This window comes from Elephantulus edwardii, unplaced genomic scaffold (assembly GCF_000299155.1).
Source record: "Elephantulus edwardii isolate Elephantulus edwardi_28Jun2011 unplaced genomic scaffold, EleEdw1.0 scaffold00090, whole genome shotgun sequence".
Classification (NCBI taxonomy): domain Eukaryota; kingdom Metazoa; phylum Chordata; class Mammalia; order Macroscelidea; family Macroscelididae; genus Elephantulus; species Elephantulus edwardii.
Window position 1 is genome coordinate 12,027,184 of NW_006399840.1, and position 10,142 is coordinate 12,037,325.

A 10,142-nucleotide genomic window follows, 5' to 3' on the forward strand; every position below is an offset into this window, starting at 1 on the left:
GGTCCCTAACAGCAGACTTTCCCATCGCGATACGCTTTTTGATTTCCTGACTGCTGGTGCCAAGAGTGTTGACTGTGGAGCCGAGCAAACTGAAGCTATGAACAATCTCCATCTCTTCGCCTTCGAGTAAGCGGGGTTTGTTTGGTTTTTGTGTGTGCGTGAGTGTGCACAGGCATAAGCATGCGCACACACAAGCACGCAAGGATATCATTCTCTCCATGTCTACGCAATGAAGATAAAAAAACTTTGAGAAATTTGTAACTGACACTTAGAAATAAATATTCATTCACATTTTGCAAGAAACAATTGCCTTTTGTTTATGTTTATTTATCAACAAAAATATATATCCTACTTTACCAGTTGTGCACAAGGAAACTGGGGTTTGAATAATTTTACACTGTAGGCTAAATTTCAGAGTCTTCATTTTGGGAAGAATAAGAATGGGAAATAATCCATAACCACAGGTTATTGCTGTGATTCTGAAAAAAAAATTTAAAAAAAGAAGCTGGAATTTCTTTTCCAGTACATATTTTGTCATTCAGCTTAGCACTATTCAGCAATTTCTCTGGGTGTGGAAATTCCTTGAGAACAGATTGGAGAAAGAAAATGTTCTTATTCTTTACCTTTATCTGTGGAGAAATGTATTATAGGCTGTGATTGTGAAATGCTGAAAATAAAACAGGATTCTATTTAGAAAAGCATTTTTACTTTGTTCCCATTAGTGGAACTAGGAAAGATCTGCCAGTGTTGTGGGGAAGATGATTCCTACAATTCTCTAAAATGATTTCAAATATGCAAAATGAGGAAGAAAAAAAGAAAGATGAATCAAGCAGAACACCTCAAGTAAAAACTGATCAATAATATCAGCATTTGAGCCTGTGATCTTGCTTTTTTTGGGCAAAAGCTTCAGTCACATCTGGTGTTGTTTAACTGTAAGATAGTTGGCCTGTCCAAGAGAATACTGCTCTGATGACTCCGTAAGTTTTGCCCTTAAAGACTCAGAGAAAATGGTTAAACAAGCCTTTCCCCCCCCCCTAGATCATCTAACCCACAGAGAACACAAATAAGGTTTCATGACAAATTCTTTTGGTTTAAGATAGTCAAAGGAAGCAGCCCTGTGAGAGAATGCTGAAAGGGCATATACTTGTAAATGGGTGACATGGAAATTTTAATTCTGCATTTGACCCTTAATTATATATATATAAAATGTAAAACCTCTATCCTCTACAGATGACTATATATGTATGTATGGGTTTGTATATGTGATTAAAATGAAGTATGAATATCTTGAAGTTTATAATTATGTAAGTTTCTCAATTTAATGAAATAACAGCCTAATTATACTCTAGTTAAAAACAACACGGCAATCAACAAATACATACATATATTTGTTAATGCAACAGGGATTTATTGAATATCATGTGTCATACATATTTCTAAAATATATGATATCATTAGTCTCTATAAGGAAATAATTATTTAGCTGACTAGGGCATTACTTTCTTTAAATTTAAAACTATTAATTTAGAACTTATGTAAATTATTAAAATATTCCTGGTGGCTTTGTCATTGAAGTCACATAGTTCATGCCTTCTTCATCCCTCTTGGCCTTCATGTGCTTTGTGTTATGATCACAATATATATTATACTAATCCCTCATATGTACTGAAGTTTTGCATACTTTTCTATGTTTTTCTTGAGAATGATTTATGCCATTTTGTGATTTTATTGCCAGAAATTAAGGCTCCATTTTAATTTGTGCTTATAACATTTTCATCTGTATCTATTATTGCAGAGATAACATATATGTTCATTATACATTCATTTGAGGGTTTAAATCCATTATGTTTCACTCATTTCTGGAGTTTCATTGTCCAGTATTGGGTCAGCATTTGAACAGGTGTGAATTACATGAACAAGAAATAAGTTCTATCACTTTTTTTATTTTTAATGCTTATGCAAGACAACATTAGAAGTTAAATAACTCTATATAGCATATTGAATGAAATTTTCAAAATAATCCTTTTGAGATTTTCTCAACAACTATTGGAGTACCAGGAGAATTGACCAGTCTTAGCTCCTAGTCACATGAAGCATAATGGTATGTGCTGTAGCCAGGCCAAACATCACAACAAAGAGCCAGCTCACAATAAACCCATTCACTCTTTCAACTATTATTTACTCTTTAATTTGTGGAGCATTATTCAATAACAAAATACAAGAAAGGAATAATTTTCCTTAACAAATACTTGGTACTCTCATTTTGTTTCTGGTATTCTCTGTTTCCAGTCAAGACCTGTCAGACATCAACAATTAAATTCATCCTGTTTTGAAATTCTAGCAGTTTCCTGTTGATGGTTATCTGTTTTTTATGGATTATGTAAAGACCTTAAGACAAAGGGGATTATATAAAACATAGTTACGCTCATTTGTAAGTTGTACACAAACCAAAAGGTAGTTATTTCAGCAGAACAAGGGAATATTGCATGGTTTAAAATTAGGAAAGGTGTGTGGATATAAATCAAAGTCACATGCATCCATCATACTTATTTTGTCTCGACACCAACCAAATAACTCAAGAAACTTGACTAAATAAAGAAAAATATGATAGAAGGATGGTAATAAAGTTATTATCAACTTGAGAAATGCAGATAATATAACATTAGTTGCTAAAATTGAAGAGCATTTTAACTACTTATTACTGAAGACAACACTATAGGTTTTCAGTGTGGATTACATCTCAGCATAAAGAAACAAACATCCTCAGAAATGAACCAACAATCAGATAAAAAAGATTGATGACAAGTGGAGAAAGATTATATTTGTCAAGGACTCCATCTTACTTTTTCTACAATCAATGCCCATGGAACCAGTAGGGTACAAAGGGAAGCTACAAATTGGGGGGGGAATATTTGGAAATGATGTGTCAGACAAGGAACTTATATCTAGAATTTATAAAATACTAGAGCACCACAACAAGATAAAGCTAAATAACCCAACTGATAAATGGGCACAAGATATGAACAGACACTTCACCAAAGAAGACATTCAGATAGCAAACAAACACATGAAGAAATGTTCAAAATCCCTAGGTCTAAGAGAGAAGCAAATCAAAACAACAATGAGGCATCATCTCACCCCAGTAAGAATAGCAACATTTAACAGAGCAGCAAACATCAAATACTGGTGAGGTTGTGGAGAAACTGGAACCATTATTCACTATTGGTGGGAGTGTAAAATGGTGCAACCACTGTGGAAGGCCGTATGGCGCTTTCTCAAAAAGTTGCAAATAGAAATAACATTTGACTCGGCATTTACACTACTGGGAATATACCCTAAAGAAATCATAACTGTCACCCAAGCAGATATATGCACACCCATGTTTATTGCAGCTTTGTTAGAAATAGCAAAGAGCTGGAAACAACCCATGTGACCATCAACAAACAAATGAATAGAGAAGCTGTGGTAGAGTCATACAATGGAATACTATACAGCAAAGCAAGAAACTCATGCAATGTTATGTAAAATGGATGACATAATGCTGAGTGAAATATCTCAGTCATGAAAGAACAAATACTGCATAGGGCCACTATTGTAAAACGGGATTGACATTGGGGTTGAGGAAAGGCAGAGAAAGAGGGGAGGAATAATATATACTGCTTTAAAACAGATGAGGGAGAGAACTGTTTAAAAGGGATTTATGATTGGGTATTATTGTAATAACATGAGTCCAGAATAAAGGCTGCATAATGGCATAGAACTGGGGGGAGGGGTTGCATAAGAATGAAAGAGTTTTTCTTTCACTTTTCAAGGAGAAGAATTAATTGGAGAGGAGGGAGAGGGCAAGGAGAAAAGTGTAACAACGAATGACTAAAAACCTTCATTAAAATAAAAAAAAAGAAATCTACTATAAAGAGTTCTTTAAAATGTTTTAACATTTAAAATCTTTTTAAAGATTTTTAGAAAATGACACTGATGGCAACTGGTCTAAAATCGGTATACAAATTTGTAGGCAAAGAGTCGACAATAAAAAGGAATGATGAAGAAGAATTAATATACTTGAGTTATTATGTTGATGAAGAGGGGAGCTCTATTGGCTTGTTGTTAGGAACCATTGAGGTAAGTATGACTCATAGTTACTCTATGAACACTAGATCTGAATAGTGTTTTATCCTGCGCCATCTTCACAATCTCCAACATCCTCAAGGCCCATTGTTGTTGACACTCTGGTCAAGCCACCTGGTAGAGGGTCTTCCTCTGCTTTGCTGTCCCTCCACCTTTCTAAGCATGATATCTCTCTCTAAGGTATGACATATACCAGCAATATACTAAAAAGTTAGAGATGAAGCTTCATCATCTTTGCCTCCAAAGAACATTCTGGTTGCACCTTCTCCAAGGTATAGCTGTTTGTTCTTTTGGCAGTCCAACGGATATTCAGTATCCTTCTCCAATAACACAATTCAAAGGCATCAAGTCTTCTCCCATCCTTATTCACCCTCCAGATCTCAGATGCATAGCAAGTGACTAAAAAGGCCATGGCTTGAATGAGTACGCCTTAGTTCTCAAACCAACATCATTGCTCCCCAATAATTTGGAGAGGTACTTGACACCAACTTTTCCAGTGCAATATACCTCCTGATCTTCTGACTGTTAGTAACAAATGTATTTATTGTGGATTCAAGTAAGAAGTCATTGAAAGTGTCAATCTTTTCTCCTTCTATCATAATGCTGCATATTGGTCCAGTGACTAGCATTTTTGTTTTCTGGATGTTGAGATGCAATCCATTTGGAAGATTGGTGGGGCTATAAGTGGTAAAGAATTGTACTCTCAATACAAAGATAATCCATTTGGATCTACTAACGGCTTCATTGGAGAAAGATGGACAATCAAGTTTTGTGCTATTTACTGCCTTTTTAAACCTGCTGAAGGGTCAGCTATAGGTCTTTCCTAACTCAATGACACATAGCAACATCAACAACAACACAATTTCCAGAAGGACAAACAAATCTGTCTTGGAGGAAGAATGTTTAGAATGTTGAATCCTTGGAGAAGGATATCTCACTTGAAAAAGTAGAGATCAGAGAAAAAGACAAAGGCTCTTAATGAGATTCAGTGGCACAGTAGCTGCAACAATGCATTCAAACAAAACAATGATTTTGAGGACAGTAGAGTAATGAGCAGTGTTTTGGTCTGCATTAATGGAATCTCTATTAACAGAATCGACTTGATGGCACCTAACAATAACAACAATTAAGTCAATTGCCAAGAGATAATTCTAAAAAGCTCTAAAATAAAAATTAGAGGCCAACAAACATAAACATAAAAAAAAGCAATTTGGAGAAGTTAGAGGCCATGCAAGGAAAAGAATGCTTCACATAAACTATCATTAATATTTCCAGAGTCAAGATATTGCTTTCATGAAACAACAGATTGCTATAATACAAACAGAACTCCAAACAGAAACAAACAAAAGGAGTCCACAGAAATTAAAAACTTGATGGTCGAAATAAAACTAAGCAAAACATTCAAAAGAGAAAATTGAAACTATATGCTTGAGCAGTGGAGGAACAGTATGGTACGGAGAGAAAAGAAAACCAAACCGAATAAAAAAAGACGATGTGATAGGTGACCCTCAAGATACTAATTTCCCAAGTCATTAGACTAGCTGGACAAAACATGAAACACTTAAAATCTTGATTGGTTAACTATTAGAGGAGTAGCTAACTCTCCAAGACCATTCAGAAAGTGGCACTAGTAGAGCAGGGCATGATGTCATGCCCAATAAGAGAAACCTCGGGAAAATGAATTTGAATAAACTATAATAGTAGTTATACTATACTTTTGATGTGTCAAATATGATAATGGTTACCTATGGTGGACAGTGTTTGGTGGCGCTCTCCGGGTAAAACAAGCTTGGAAGCAGGAGCAGCATCCACCTCCATAAATAGCTTGCCTCATATGAACCTGGAGAAAGGATGAAAGTCATGCAGGTGTTGAGGATTTTCATTCACAGAGTCGCTATGAGTCCCCAATGACTTGACAGTACTTAACAACAACAACAACAATAACAACAACATAATAATTAGTTAAAGGAGTTAAAAACTCGGTGTCAATATTAGAAAACTGTTACTTTTTTTCTCATTTTTTAAGTTGGTTTGCATACACTAATCAATTTACATTGTGTTTTATTAAGGGAAATTGTGGGTTTGTGGGTTTTTTAACACTCTTTCATTTACATTGTGTTTCATACAAACATCCATATTATATGTTGACGTAATATCAGGTAAATAAATAAAATTTAGTGTCTCACCTAGTATAAACTCTAGAATATACAATGTACGCTCTCCAATGAGCAGACGTACATAAACCAGAATTGTAAAAATGAACAAAGAATTGTTGGTGTTGTTATATACCAAACTAAGAATATTCAAAGATTTAATAAGGCAATTTTAAAATGTCAGTTTAAAGACTAAGGTATGCTTGTCCCAAGTCACAGTATTTTTAATCTCTTCAAATGCATGTAAAAGTTGAACTATGAATAAGAACAACTAAAGAACAACTGCTTCCTTTGAATTCTGGTGTTGGAGAAAAGTATTGATTGCACCATGGACTGCCTACATAAGAAATAAATCAGTCTTAGCATACGTGCAACCAGGATGCTCCTTAGAGGAAAGGGTGGTGAGACTTCATCACTCATACTTTGCACATGTTACAGAAATGTTTCAGTCCGTAGAAGACCGTATCAAACTTGAAAAAGTAGAGAATCAGCAAAATAGAGGATAATGAGCAATGGATAATTAACGCAGTGATGGCAACAATGAACTTGAGTGTGGTGGAGGATAGTGCAGGTAGGACAAGATTCTGATCTGTCATTCATAAGGTGGACTCAATGGCATCAAGCTATTAGTAAATACTGTAACACTTCATTTATAGCCCCCTTAGATATCAAGATGCTAATTTCTAGCTATTACAAATATTGTCTTCTGAGAGTTTATAGCTGATTCTCTTAACGGTAACTGTCTTATCTTAGGTTGCCAATAGATAATGTATAAAAATTGTTTGGTGTGAGAACACAAAACCTCATCAATATCCTCCCATTCAGGACATTGATGAAAAGTCATTTATCCAATTTAGGTAATGAAGTCCATACTCAGCTTCAGATCTCAAATTTAAGGAACGAAAGAACAAGTTCAAGTCATGAATTGAAATACTGAATATTGAATGATTTAGGAAATATCAAAAGAACACTGAACCAAGAAGAACTGGCTGACACATAATCTTTTCAGGAAATAGTGTATGACCAAGAATCAATGGTGGTGAAGGAGGACATTCAAAGTGCTTTGAAGGAATTTGTTGTTGTTATGTGCTGTTGAGTCGTTTGTGACTCATAGCGACCCTATGTACAACAGCCTTAAACTCTGCCAGAGCACAGATCCTGTGCCTATCTCACTGTCTCTGACACACCCATCCCGATTATCCCAGTTACTGGATCAATCCACCTCATAGAGGGCCTTCCTCTCCTGCGTCTGCCCTCCACCCTCCCAAGCATGATGTCCTTCTCCAAGGACCATTCTCTCCTTACAACATGTCCAAAGTATGTTAGACGGAGCCTCAGAATCCTGGCTTCCAGGGAACCACTCGGTTTAACCCTCTCCAGGATGAATCTGTTTGTTTTCTTGGCAGTCCAGGGTTCATTCAGTACTCTTCTCCAGCACCACAGCTCAAAGGCATCAATTTTCCTTCTATCCTCCCTAGTCATTGTCCAACTCTGTGATGCATAACAGATGATAGCAAAGACCACGGCCTGTATCAGATGTACTTTAGTCTCCAGAGAGACACTATTGCTCTGCAGTACTTTGGAGAGGTCCCTAACAGCAGACGTTCCCATCTTAATACGTCTTTTAATTTCCTGGCTACTGGTGCCAAGAGTGTTGACTGTGGAGCCAGCAGACTAAAGCTGTGAAAAATCTCAATCTCTTCACCATCCATCCTGATGCTGTCAATTGGTCCTTGGCAAAAAAATAAAAAAATAAGGTCCCAAGAATTGATGGCATGCCAATTGAGATATTTCAACAAGCAGATGCATGTCTTCATGTGTTCACTGGGTTGTGCCAGGAAATCTGGAGAACAGATACCTGGTCAAAAGACTGAAAGAAGTCCATACTTATTCCAGAATGTAGAAATTATCAAACAATATCACTAACATCACATGCAATAAAATCTTGCTGTATCCAAAATACAAGCTGGATTTAGAAGAGGCTATTACAGTAGAGGTATCATTGCTGATGTCAAATGGATAATGGCTGAAATTAGAGTGTACCAGAAGGATGTCTATCTTTTGTCAACTATCCAAAGTCAACTGACTGTGTGAATCACAACAAATTGTGACTAACACTGAGAACAACGGATATCCCAGAATACTTGATTATTCTCATGCAAAAGTTTTATCCTGACCAGGAAGTTGTTGTCCAAACAGAGCAAGATAACTACATGGCTCAAAATCAAGAAAAGCATATATCAGGATGTATCCTTTCTCCATAACTTTTCAATCTATATGCAGAATAGATCATTTAGGAGACTAGACTTTATTTAAAAAAATGTGGCATCAGGATTGGAGGAAGACAAATAAACAACCTGTGTTCTACAGACGAATCTTGCTCACTGAAACTGAGAAAGACTTGAAACATTTGGTGCAGAAGATCAAAGATTTTAGCTTTCAATATGGATTGCATCTCAACATCAAGAAACTGGAGACCCTCACCATCAAGCCAATAGGCAGTACCATGAAAGAGAAAGGACTGATGTTGTTAACGGTTTTATCTTGCTTGGATTCACAGTCAACATATTTAGCACCAGAGGTCAGAAAATCAAAAGACAAGTGGTACTGGATAAATCTGCTATTAAGAATCTCTCAAGAGTGCTAAAGAGCAATGAAGTCAGTTTAGTGACTAAGGTTTGCCTGATCTGAGTGCTTTTCTCAATTGCTTACTATGTGTCTAAAAGATAGACAATGAATAAATATTACAGAAGAAGAATCAATGCCTGCATGTTGTACTGGAGAAGAATATTGAAATAGTGTCAACTGCAAAAATAAATAAATTTGCCCTGAAAAGGGTGAAACCAATTTTTTTCTTGGTGACAAGCTTTGTCTGACATACTTAGGGCATGTCACCAGGAGGGATCAGTCCTTGGAGAAGGCTATCATGCTTGTCAGTACGGAGGGTCAGTGTAGAAGAGGAAGACCTTGGATGAGATGGATTCACACAGAAACTGTGATAATGGATCATGTGTATCTGAGATTTAGGGCAAGGTTCAGAGTTATTGTTTATAAAGTTATGTCTTAGTCAATTGGTGGCCATAAAAACAACAAAATATACAAGCACATTGAGCACCTTCTTTTGTCTTGTCTTCATTTCCTAACAGTTCTGTCTCCTGAAAGCACACCATGATAAATATTCTACATACACTATTTTTGTATCAAAATACTCAAACTCAGGAAGTATTTAATAAGTATAATGGAAGGAGATCTAATTTTACCCTTAATTAGAAAGTAAAAATTCAGAGTAATGAACACTACTTGATTTATATCCATCAGCAGACAAAAAATTAGATTGAAAATATTAAGACAAATTAAGGCCAAGAAATCAAAAACAAAAATTACCTAAGACAATCTTCATGACAATCTTTTCATTGAGCCATTAATTTGAAATAATTATATAAGCAAGGTTTTAAGCCATCATTGTTTTATTTGTCCTGATTTTTGTTGTTTCCTCATTGAATGATTTTGCAAGTGGAATTATATATGATTTTGCATTATGTTTTACACTGGCCTTTGAAAAACTTTGTTTCAATGAATAATGCAGAAATTCTAAAAAAGTAACACAAATGGTATAAATTTAAGAAAATCCATTCATAAACCTAATTCTATCAAAAGAAGTCTTAAAGTAATGAAAAACTGTCAGATTTATAGTTGATTATATCATTGATTTCACATGCAAGCAAGATTCTACTGAAGATTATCCAAAAACGACTGGAACAGTACATCAGCAGAGAACTGTCAGAAGTCCAGGCTGGGTTTAGAAGGGGTATTTGTACTAAGGATATTGTAGCTGATGTTAGATGGATCTTAGCTGAAAGCAGA